Source organism: Dipodomys spectabilis, unplaced genomic scaffold, assembly GCF_019054845.1.
Source record: "Dipodomys spectabilis isolate Male_0828 unplaced genomic scaffold, ASM1905484v1 ptg000039l, whole genome shotgun sequence".
In the NCBI taxonomy this organism is placed as follows: Eukaryota; Metazoa; Chordata; class Mammalia; order Rodentia; family Heteromyidae; genus Dipodomys; species Dipodomys spectabilis.
The window spans coordinates 8,906,487-8,919,438 of record NW_024870716.1 but is presented as its reverse complement, the minus strand read 5'-3'; the positions used below and the strand labels follow the sequence as shown (position 1 = coordinate 8,919,438).

The window sequence follows — 12,952 nt, the reverse complement described above, 5'->3', positions numbered from 1 at the left end:
GAACTGGGACTGTGATTTAGCTCTTTGGACCAACCCTCTTCCATGCAGCTTCCAGCTTCACGAAATGGTAGAAACCATAGGCAAGACAGGAGAGGCATCGTACCGTCTAGCATTTTAGAAATGAAAAAGTACAAAAAAAAGAAAGGTTATCTTTGATATGTGACTCTTTTTTCATCTGCTAATCCTTCATTTATCAGTCAATTATTCTGCCAATTATTCCACAAGTTTATATTGAGTAAATATTATTCATCAGACACTGATCTTTCTCACCCCAAAGACTTTGTATTCAGACTTTGTGCTTCCTTTTTCAACAACATATCCCAAACCAATCATTTCCTAAGGGATACTGATGAGATTTCATTTATATAATTCAGTCCAATATGTGCATCATTGGGAATAACTGTAACCATATGCCAAGCTCTCTCCTTAGGACTTTATAAAAAAAAAAGATGCATATTTGTGCTTGTAACCTGCTATGAACTAAGCACTACTGTGATCTCCATTAATAATATGAACAAACCAATCCAGGTGCCATTGGTTCATGCTTGTAATCCTAGCTACTCAGGAGCCTGACATGTGATGATCATGTGTCAAAACCAGTCCAGGCAGGAAAATCCTTGATACTATACTTAACTACCGAAAAAAAAAAGCCAGAAATGTACTTGTGGTTCACTTGATAGAGCACCTTCCTGGAGAAAAAAAAGCTCCAGACACAGCACCCAGACCCTCAACAGAGGTCCAAGGACTGATACTAAAAAACTTTTTAAAAATAAATCTGGCCATGGTCACTTTTATATGTATTCCTAGCTACTCAGGATGCAAGGCTAGCTCCAGGCAAAAAACACAAGGCCCTTACTATATGGAAGAGCAACCTATACTTTAATACTACTTGCTTTATTGTTTACAATATCCAAGGCATGGAATCAGTGTATCTGCTAATATATGTGTGAATAAAGAAAATTATACACACATATGTATATTCATATATATAGATATGTACATGATACACATAAATCACTAAAACTATCTATGTTTGTTTATATTTGCATTATTATATATCATGTAACATGTACAGAATACCTATATCAAATATATCACCTTCTATGCATGTATAAATATATACACACCCACAGAGAGGAATCATTTTCTGTGATAAATCCCAAGGAAATCCTGCCATTATCAACAGCATTTCTGAACCTGGAAGACATCCTACTAGTGAAATAAGTCAGATGCTGAGACAGATATGAATACATCCATTTACACATGGGAAATAAAACTGCTGTGTAGGCGCGCGCGCACACACACACACACACACACACACACACACACACACACCAACCCACCAAGAATGCTCAAACTTCACTGCAGTCGGTCCATCCTCCCTCAGACCACCTCACCTCCTCTTCACTGATAATGTACCCATACCTCCTGCCTCTTGCCTCCACCATTGATTCAGATCATGTATATTTTCCATTTTCCTCTTTTTCATATTTTAGGGCTTAAGTTCAATGCTGACTCCTTCAAGATTCCTTCTTTGCATCATGCCTCATATGCAAGTAAGAAATACAAAATATGAAATTTCCAGGTAGATAATCCAAGTTATATTAAGCATTTGAAAGCAAACATGTATTATTCTATGTAATACAAAGATAGCAATACAGTTCAAACAGACCCCAAATCTCAGTTGTACAGAACAAAAATATCATTAATGAAAATGCAGCTTTGATTCTGACTTCAGTATTCTTTCTTTATTTTTTTAATTGTCAGGGTTGTGTATAAAGGGGTTTCAGTTACATAAGTAAGCTAATGAATACATCTCTGTCAACTTTGTTTCTTTTTTTTTTTATTATTATTGTGAGACTACCTTACAGAGGGGTTACAACTACATGGGCAAGATAAAGAGTACATTTCTTATCAAGCATTGTAGCCTCCTCCTTTGATTCCCCTTCATATCCCTTCCATTCCTCCCTCCGCCCCCCCCCCCCCCACGCAATCCTCCCCGCCTCCCCCCCACCAAAGTTGTAAAGTTCATTTTCGACATAACGACTTGTACATCTCATTGTTGCAATGGGTCCACCTGTATCCCTATTTAAACGATTTGTTTTTCCCCTTCCCCTCCACAAATTATACCGACATCAAATACAGTGAAAGCAGGGGTTAAACTGGGGGAGGGACATACAAACAACAAAGATATAATCTTATAAATCTGTTAGAAACAATCACATGAAAGAAAAAAAACATTTGAACACATATCTTAGGGTTCATTTCCCTAATATCACCTTATTTATTTATTTATTTTTATTGTGAAAATACTATAGAGAGGGGTTACAATTACATAGGCAAGATAATGAGTACATTTCTTATCAAGGATTGTTGCCTCCTCCTTTGTTTCCCCTTACCATTTCTTCCCATACTCCCTCCCCCATCCTCGCCCCCCCCCAAGGTTGTAAAATTCGTTTTTCTTTTTGTTTTTTGGGGTCCGGTCATGGGCCTGAACTATGGGCTGAGCGCTGTCCCTCAGCTCTTCAGCTCAAGGCTAGCACTCTACCACTTGAGCCATAGCACCACTTCCGGCTTTTTTTTCTGGTTATGTGGTGCTAAGGAATCGAACTCAGGGCCTCATGCATGCAAGGCAAGCGCTCTACCACTGAGCACCTTCCCAGCCCCTAAAGTTCGTTTTTCTACGTAACGACTTGTTGTTTCATTTCTTCATACAATTCGTGTAGAACTTTATATGAAGATGTTGACTCTTCTCGTTTGCTTTATTTTTTTTTTTTTTGGCTTGTCCTGGAGATTGAAATCTAGGCATGGGTGCTGTCCCTGAGTTTCTTTTGCTCAAGGGCAGCACTGTACCTCTTGAGCCATAGCACCACTATGGTCTTTTTGGGGTAGTTTATTGGAGATAAGAGTCTCATGGAGTTTTCTGCTCAAGCTGGCTTCAAACCAGGATCCTCAGCTCTCAGCCTCCTGAATAGCTGGGATTAGAGGCAAGAGCTAGCTGTTGACTTTTTTTTTTTTTTTTTTTTTTGCAAAGCCACATTTTGAAAGTTTCAAGTATGGATATTTTCCACACTTGAACTTTTTTTTTTTTTAATTTAATTTAATTTTATTTTATTTGAGAACATACTGTACAGAGGGTTTACAATTACATGGGCAGGATAATGCATACATTTCTTACCAAGCATTGCAGCCTCCTCCTTTGTTTACCCTTCACCTCCCTTCCCAGCCTCCCCCCTCCCCCCCACCCAATCATACCCCCCCCCACCGACATTGTAAAGCTGGTTTTGACATGACATTTTGTACTTCTCATTGTTGCAACAGGTCCACCTGAATCCTTAAACGACTTGTTTGTCCCCGTCTCCTCCACATGTTATACTGACATCAAATATAGTGAAAGCGGGGATTACACTGTGGGGGAGGGACATACAAAGCAACAAAGAAATAATCTTATAAATGCGTTAGAAACACATGCATGAAAGAAACAAAAACATTAAAATACATATTTGAGGGTTCGTTTTCCTAACATCACATTCTCTGACTTTTTCCGCTTGACTCACACCTATACTAGATATTGCAAATAAGGGAAACCATGGGACCTATGTTTCTTTGGGCCTGGCTTACTTCACTTAATATAATTTTTTCCAAGCCTTTCCATTTCCTAACAAATGGGGAAATGTCATTCTTTCTGATGGAGGCATAGAATTCCATTGTGTATATATACCACATTTTCTTGATCCATTCATCTACTGAGGGGCATCTGGGTTGGTTCCATATCTTAGCTATGGTAAATAATGCTGCAATAAACATAGTTGTTCTGGTAGCTTTAGTGTGGCCTTGTTTGTGATCATTTGGGTAAATGCCCAAAAGTGGGATTGCTGGGTCGTGAAAATGGCAATACTTCCCAAGGCTATCTACAAATTCAATGCAATACCTATCAAAATTCTACCCTCATTCTTCAAGGAAATAGAAGAGGCAATCCAAAAATTCATATGGAACAATAAAAGACCACGAATAGCAAAAACGCTCCTCAACGGAAAGAACACTGCTGGAGGAATATCAATACCAAATTTCAAACTCTACTATAAAGCCATAGTAATTAAAACAGCTTGGTATTGGCATAAGAACAGACCTCAGGACCAATGGAATAGAATTGAAAACCCAGAAATGAACCTACAGACCTATAGCCATCTAATCTTCAATAAGGGAGCTAAAACAATAGAATGGAAGACAGACAGCCTCTTCAGTAAATGGTGCTGGCAAAACTGGTTAACTACATGTAGAAAACTAAAGCTAGATCCTTATATATCACCCTGCACCAGAATCAACTCCAAATGGATCAAAGACCTTGAACTCAAAGCAGACACTCTGAAAATATTACAGGATGGAATAGGAGAAACCCTGGGTCTCCTTGGCTCAGGCCGAAATTTTCTGAATAGAGACCCGGAAACACAACAAATCAAAGAAAGGTTGGACAAATGGGATTGTATAAGGTTGCAGAGCTTCTGCAGGGCAAATGACATAGCTAGCAAGATCAATAGAAAGCCCACGGACTGGGAGAAGATCTTTACTAGAAATACAATGGACAAGGGTCTCATATCTAAAATATACTTGGAACTCTAAAAATTAAACCACCCAACAACAAATCCTCAAAGAAACAACTGCCCAATAAGTAAGTGGGCGAAAGACTTAAAGAGAAGCTTCTCTGAAGAAGAAAGAAGGATAGCCAATACACACATGAAGAAATGTTCAACATCCCTAGCCATAAAAGAAATGCAAATCAAAACAACATTGAGATATCACCTCACTCCAGTTAGAACAGCAAAAATCAAGAACTCTAGCTGTTGACTTTTATTATTTATTTATTTATTTATTTATTTTTGAGTCTGGTCGTGGGGCCTGACTCCGGGCCTAGGCGCTATCCCTCAGCTCTTCAGCTCAAGGCAAGCACTCTACCATTTGAGCCACAGCGCCACTTCCGGCTTTTTTCTTTTTGCTTATGTGGTGCTGAGGAATCGAACCCAGGACCTCAGGCATGCAAGGCAAGCGCTCTACCACTGAGCCACCTTCCCAGCCCCTAGATGTTGACTTTTAACATGTCTCCATATTGTAAATTTTTGGGTTCATTTGTTTTTCCATTCATTTGTTTACTGATTTCTTTAACTTCAACTCATGTCATTACCCTGCTCCTTACAGGGGAACTGAGGTAGAATGAGGCCCCCTAGGCTCCTCTGTAGAATTTATATCGAACCTTCTCTTGTCCTGGCCATCAAAAGTAAGAATACACAAATATGCTTTGAGGTGTTTTCTGATGGGTTTTATGAATATATATTAATTAGATATAAACAGGAAGAACTTTTTATGTGTATGCCGGTCATGGGGAAGAACTCAGGGCCTGGGCACTGTCCCTTAGGTTTTGTGTTCAAGGCAAACACTCTAACACTTGAGCCATAACTCCACTGCTAGATTGGTGGTGGCTAATTGGTGATAAGAGTCTTAGGAACTTTCCTGCTGATACTTGCTTCAAACTGTAATCCTCAGATTTCATTCTGTTGAGTACCTAGGGTTATAGCAGTTAGTCTATGGCACCCAGCCCAGCAAGAACTTTTATCAGTGTATGTGGTGCTTGGAAGGGAATTGTAGCTCGTGCCTCGCACAGCCTGTGCTCGTGCTCTAACACTGGACTCCACAGCCAACCCAGGAACATTCTTAAAATTAAGGAATAGTAATATGCTTTGTGGTCACTTGTTTTCTAGGAGAGATAGACCACAGTGGACAGCCTATAGCACACATAGCTATGTTGATGCCCTTCCAGCCTCTGCATGAGTCCTTTCCTCTTAGACATAAAGTTGGCAAGAGAATATTCATTTCTCTTCTATGAATTCTTTTTTATATGCAGTGTGAGGGTTTGGACTAGTGGTTTTGCACTGGCTAGTTGAGCACTATACTACTGGAGCCAAGTCCCCTGTCCTTTAGCTAATATTATCTTTTTTTTTTTTTTGTGGTCCTGGGGCCTGAACTCTGGGCCTGGGCGCTGTCCCTCAGGTCTTTAGCTCTTCCACTTGAGCCACAGTGCCACTTTCCGGCTTTTTTCTTTTTGCTTATGTGGTGCTAAGGAATCAAACCCAGGGTCTCATGCATGCAAGGCAAGTGCTCTACCACTGAGCCACCTTCCCAGCCCCTAATATTATCTTTTTTTTATAATAACATTTATTCAGTTATTGCATACTTATCAAGTATCTGACATAGACCAGGCAAACAGAACAGAAACAGGAATTACTTTTCATTCTTTCAGCAATGGCTACATCTTCATCATCAAAAAAAAATCAGCCTACTGAGTTCGCCTCCATCCATTGTTTGGTTAATCTTTACATATAGGTTTTTTTTTTTTTTTTTTTTTTTTGGTCGGTCGTGGGGCTTGAACTCTGGGCCTGGGCGTTGTCCCTAAGCTCTTCAGCTCAAGGTGAGCGCTCTACCACTTGAGCTACAGTGCCACTTCCGGTTTTCTGGTAGTTTATTGGAGATAAGAGTCTCACGGTCTCTCCTGCCCGGGCTGGCTTTGAACCGCAATCCTCAGATCTCAGCCTCCTGAGTAGCTAGGATTACAGGCGTGAGCCACCAGCGCCCGGCTAGGTTTTAAGTGTGCTTTCATATACTGCATAATGTCATAGACTATTAACTAGTCCAAAGCATGTCTGAAAGATCATAGGACTTACCATTAGTTTAATTTCTGTTTGACAAAGCAGCACCCAGTGAAGTAAAGCTCTTCCTTTTGGTGGCATGGAACAGTATGGTACTTGACTGCCAGATGTCCATTTTTAGAAAAAGCCAAAGCACTGGGATGTAGTATACCACATAGTGTACTAACCTGCAAACTTCTCAGGATGCAGTTTTCCTTGCATCCTGAACACAAAGCATCAGTTACAAGGAGCTTGTAAGTAACTACTGAAGATAAAAATGGAAGCATAGCCAATGATGAATATGTCTTCAAAGTATCATAATTGACTTTCAAGCAGCTTCTGAAGGCCAAGTTTGCTGATATTCCAGAGTTGCTAGCTGTTGTTCCAAGCAGGATGTTCCATTTATATTTAAGGCCTTTTCTAAGTGATTCAATTTTTTTCTATGATATGCATGACTACTTGTCTTCTAAGTTTTGCATCTCTTAGGGAAGGAGTTGGATGACCAGGTGGGAATACCGCTATCTTGGTGTCCTCAGGCCCGGCGTCTCTCACCGGAACCATACCTCCTAACATTATCTTTTTGAGATAGAATCTCCCTAACTTTTCCTGGACTGGCCTCAAACCACAATATCTCTGTCTCAGTTTCCTGAGTCAGTGGGATTATATGCATGCATCATTCATCCTGCAAAGCAGTCTTCTTTTATGAATCCCAAATAAATGCAACATGGATAGATAAATTACTCTCAAAATGTATACATTCTATAGTATCTATATCCTTATATATATAATACTTGTATACTTCAAAGCAACCTTCTTATAAGTGTATCACACAAAAAGCAAATAAAGATATAACAGTCTAGCCAGGTGCTCACACCTGTAATTCTAGCTACTAAGGAAGCTGATTTCTGAAGATCAAGATTTGAAGCCATCCCAGGCAGGAAACTGTGAGATGCTTATGTCCAATTAATCACAGAGAAAGATGGAAGTAGCACTGTGGCTCAAGTGATAAAGTGCTAGCCTTGAGCAAAAGGAGCTCAGGGACAGCCCCCAGGACCAGAGTTCAGCCCCACGACCAGCCAAAAAAATTAAAACTAAAACTAAGAAGTAAATATCTCCTCTGTCACACAACATAATTTCAAGGTAAGAATTGGTCTAGAGAATTGGAATATGGTTGGTTGAAAGGCAAAATGTGAGAGGAAAACAAATTAACGTAATTCCATTACACTAAATGTACTACTAATTAGTACTTTACTAGCTGACTTTTCAAGTATTTTAAATGTTGAACTAGGCCAGGTGCTGGTGGCTCACGCCTGTAATCCTAGCTACTCAGGAGGCTGAGATCTGAGAATCACAGTTCAAAACCAGCTCAGGCAGGAAAGTCCATGAGACTCTTATCTCCATTAAACCATTCAGAAAACTGAAGTGGCACTGTGGCTCAAGAGGTAGAGTACTCACATTAAGCTGAAGAGCTGAGGGACAGCACCAGGCCCAGAGTTCAAGACGCATGACCGACAAAAAAAAAAAATTGAACTACCTCAGTTCTGTTAGCATTTTGGGAAGTTTATGCAGAAATTGAATCAGGGACACTAAAGTATGTGAGAATATTCAGATCTGTGTAATTTACCAAGTGAAATTGGAGATGGAGACAGAATCAGAAAAGAACTTGGAGTTACATGATTTTACCGCCTGAGTGCGCTAGAGATGGCAGGATTCAGTTCTCATGAAGCAGGAGGAGACCAAAGGCAGCTTTTCCAAGCAAGTGATCTTCCCATTGTCCCTGCTCCCTTCACTGCCACCTGCACGACAGACAGGTGTCATGACAGATGTACCATTTTGTGTCAGAAATCACAAAGATGATTACAGTTTAAAAGACAGAAATTTTACTTGTTTGCTTTCTGAATTACATTTTCCTCTGATAGACCACAATCTGAAATGTTGTTTGTATGGGAAGAAGGAAAACATTTCTGTGTTCATAGAATGAAAAAGATAATGTTTTTCTGCTCACAGAGGAAACAAAATACATTTTTACTTACTAATATTTGGCAAAACAGTAAACTATACTAACTCTGAGAAAGTGACAGTATTGAGGGAGGGGGAAGGAAGAAGGCTGATACTCAGGTTGGAATTCAGAGGTTTGTGCTGTTGGTTTTTTTGAGTTTTTGTTTTTTTTGTTTTATTGTTTTATTTTTGCTGATGGCTGGCTCTACCACTTGAGCCAGTTCAGCTTTTTTGGTGGTTAATTGGAAAAACTGTCTCTCTGACTTTTTGCCTGGCCTGGCTTTGAACTTCAATTGTCTAGGTCTCTGTCGCATAAACACCTGAATTATAGGTGACTGACTGAAGCGTTATCATGTATCCTGTCTCTTTGTTTTGTACTTTGTTGTAACTTTGAGTCTTTTGTCTACCTGAACTCTTACTATTGTAGTCTACTTTGCTCTCATTCAGGACAGTGCAGGGTGGGTGGGTCATAAGACCGGACTGAAGGCCACACAACCTGTGACAGGAGACTGATGATTTAGTGGTGGCTCAGGCCATGTAGAGACCTGAACAATCTTCCTTTGCTAGCTCCTGCTCACTTTAAAATGCCTGTGGCTTAAAGTAAGGGTGAAGTGGCTAGATCACCTGCTCACAAGCAAGAAATCCTGGCTCACACATAACGTTACCTGCCAAAAAGTACTCTGAATTGAAACCTATCCATTTTTCCTGCATTCTGATGATGGTCTCTAACTTGCAAGCTTTTCATAACAAGTAAGAACCACATTGTTGGGAAAGCACCACACACTATTCATTCCCTGAGAAGACTGTGGTCTCTGTTCTGTTCTACCTTTAGTTTCTCCACGCTACCTTGGAGTTTATCTGCTTCTGCTACCTGTGGAATATTTATTTCATCTCTTTCCTACTTTTGGGGGTGGGGGTCTGTGGGGCTTGAATTCAAGGCCTGGGCATTGTCCCTGAGTTCTTTTGCTCAAGTCTTGCTACCACTTGATCCACAGCATCACTTCCAGCCTTTTCTGAATTGTTTATTGAAGATAAGAGTCCATGGACTTTTCTTCCTGGTCTGGCTTTGTGAATCATGAACTTCAGATATCTCAGCCTTCTGAGTAGCCTGGATTACAGATTTGAGCCAGCAGCCCCAGGCTAGGGATGTATTATATATAATTATTCCTCTGATATCAAGGAGATATCAAATATCTACCCAAAGCCCTGCGTTGGTGGCTCACGCCTGTGATCAGAGCTACTCAGGAGGCTGAGATCTGAGGATCTCTGTTCAAAGCCACACCAGGCAGAAAAGTCCATGAGACTCTTCTCTACACTAAGCCACCAGAAAACTGGAAGTAGCACTGTGGCTCAAGCTGTAGAGCACTTGCCTTGAGCTAAAGAGCACAAACTAGGACACTACCCAGATCCAGAGTTCAAGCCCCACATTCGACAAAGAAAAAATTACCCACTTTTCTTTGTATTGAAATAGGAATATCATGTTTTTAAAGTTTTTTATAGCATAGGTGATACACAGAGTGGTTATAGTTACATAAATTAGGAATTAAGTACATTTCTTTTGGAATAGTGTCACCCCTCCTTTATTTTCTCCCATATTTTCCCTTACTTCCCTCTCCCCAGAAGTCATACAGTTCAAACATAGTGTCTAGTGAGTAACACTGCTGAATTAGCTTACTCATTGTCATACTGTTTCTGTGCTTTCCCTTCCCCTCCTCACATCAGATAAAACTACATACACAATAAAGATACAGAAATTGAAAACAGCGACAAAAGGGAAAAAATAGGAAGTGCAAACATTAGAATAAAAACCCTCTTGTTAATGGAGAGGGTAACAATGTTCAAGAGGAAGTGTACTCATTACCTCACTCATGTAACGGTAACCCTCTGTATAGTATCTTTACAATAAAAAAAAAACAAACCCTCTTGTTCCATTCCTTGGAATTCTTTTCAATAAGCATCATTTTATATGATCACATGCACATAGCTATTGAGCCTTTGTGATGAGGTCTGAATACCTTTGTTTGTTTGTTTGTTTATGCACATCCTGTGGATTGAAGTCAGGCCTTGGGTGCTACCCCTGTACTTTCTTTGCTCAAGACTAGTACTCTACCACTTGAGCCACAACTCTAATTCTGTCTTTTAGTGGTTAAGTGGACATAGAGCCTCATGGACATTCCTACCTCATCTTGCTTCCAAACATGATCCTCAGATCTCGGCCTCCTGAGTAGTTTAAATTATAGGCAAGAGTCACTGGCTCCGGGCCTGAGTTTCCTTCTTATACTGAAGCCTAGTGTATATTACGTAGCATGTTTGTATATCACAGGGGCTCCTAATTTGATTTTCTCCCCTACAGATAAGTCACTTCAGTTCTTTGTTTTGTTACTTGAAGTGACAAGCAATCAATCTTAAGAAATCCATTACCTGATCCTGTTTACTCCCAGTAGGCCTGAATTGATCAAAATCCTTTCTTAGGGTTTTTGTTAATAGAAAGTAGCCAAGGTTTTATTAGAAAAATGATTTTTATGCAAGAAAACATTAACCACATGGAGCTTCTGAGAGCATTAGAACTCTCATAGTTGGCTGCATAGAATTTTAGAAAAAAAATGTTTGTAGTATCATCATACCTACAGATTCATTCTTTGCAAGTTGGGTTGAACTCCTCCAGCCGTCCAAGAAAACTTGTCCATGAACTCTTCTCACAGTAGCATGCTCTTCCAGCCCATTTCACTCAAGGTGATGGAAATCTTTCATTCCACTTAATAGAGCCATCAGCCTGCCGAGTGGGCCACAACCTGGAGTCCCAGGAGTGATGAGAGGTTAGATGGGCAGCAAAGAGCCAGGGAGAGAGGGGCCGGACCTGAAAGAGCATCTTAGGACACGTGCAGAGATGGCCTGTGGGACTTGTCCTCTGAGAGCAGCCTGCCTCCAGGGAGGGGAATGCAGTCAGGGCAGCGACACCGAGTTTTCTGCACACAAACGGATTCTGTTACCTCTTTACTACTCATGCCTAAGTAGCTTCTAGATGATTTGGGAACTACTGAGGAAAAAGTTGATAGAGTGTGTGAAACATGAAATCTCCTAATTTTTTTGTACCCTTGACATTTTTTTTCATTTAGAATGTGTTTAGTCACAAATATGGAGAATTCATAGCTATTTCTATGTGTGGAGCTGTTAGGGGTGTTGATTTTGCTTTTCTTACAGATGGTTAGTTCAGTAGGTAGTAGTTATACAAATCAATGTTCCAAATCTTTTATTTTTTGTGTTATTGTTATAAATGGTAATTCCTGGTAATGGGAAAGAGTACCAAAAATACCTGTACTAGTCAAGATGTTAATTTGCCGACTGTGCTTGAAAACACGAAGGCCACAAACCAAGCAATCATTAGCTCTTCTACTTCCAAGAATATTGAAGAGGATCTCAGAAAAAGAAGAAAACCACCCAAATTTGTAGGTGTGGGTACTTTCTGTTTTTGCTTTATGCAAAGAACAAACCTGAATGTTGCCTGCCGAGTTGGCTTCTTTTGAAAACCCTGTGGTCTAAATGCTCTATCTCCCAAAATAGTGCAGAAATGAGCACCAATCAGATGGATCCATGAGGTGGGGGCTTTTGGGAGATGATTAGGTCATGAACTCTAATAATGGGATTTGTGCCCTGGAAAAAGAGCCCCCAGGAACTGTCTTGCCCCTTCCCATACATAATATACTGAGGACATGCCATCTTTGAGAAAAGTGTTTTGTTCTAGCAGCCCCAATAGATGAAGAAGAATGAAACTCTGTTCCTGCCATGTCTGTCTGTAGTTTCTCAGATGGTTACTTCTTAGTACACTTAATCTTTGAGTATTCATCTTATTTCTAAGTGTTTTACATGGGCTACTATTAATGAATCTTTCAGTTTGAGAAATGTCTTCTTGACTTCTAAGTAAGGATTGAAGGTTTGTCCCTCTTCCTCTCTTAGCTGCCCAATTAGAAAACACAGAGTATACCTTATTTAAAGACTATGTAGATACTTATGTAAGTGGCAGAATTGTATGATTATATTTCTGTTTTTGAACAATTTGTACTGTTTTGTCCTTGTTGAGAATGAATAATGATCATCTTTGGCATGAACTTAATGTACTCTGTGCTTAGCACTAATGAAATGTCTCCCATTTTCCTACTAGGAGTTCTTAACATCGCTATTCTAACATCACAGTGCCCTCTTCCATCTTCCTAGAAATCCTCATCCACCTGATTTTCCATTTCACAGTGTAAATATTTTAGACCTTTCATGAGTGAAGA

At 40.0% G+C, this 12,952-nt stretch overlaps 1 pseudogene; it reads right to left on the bottom strand.

The window, feature by feature from the left end:
* Positions 1–6,626: 6,626 nt before the first annotated feature.
* Positions 6,627–7,238, bottom strand: LOC122106209 (annotated as a pseudogene).
* Between the last annotated feature and the right edge of the window lie 5,714 nt (positions 7,239–12,952).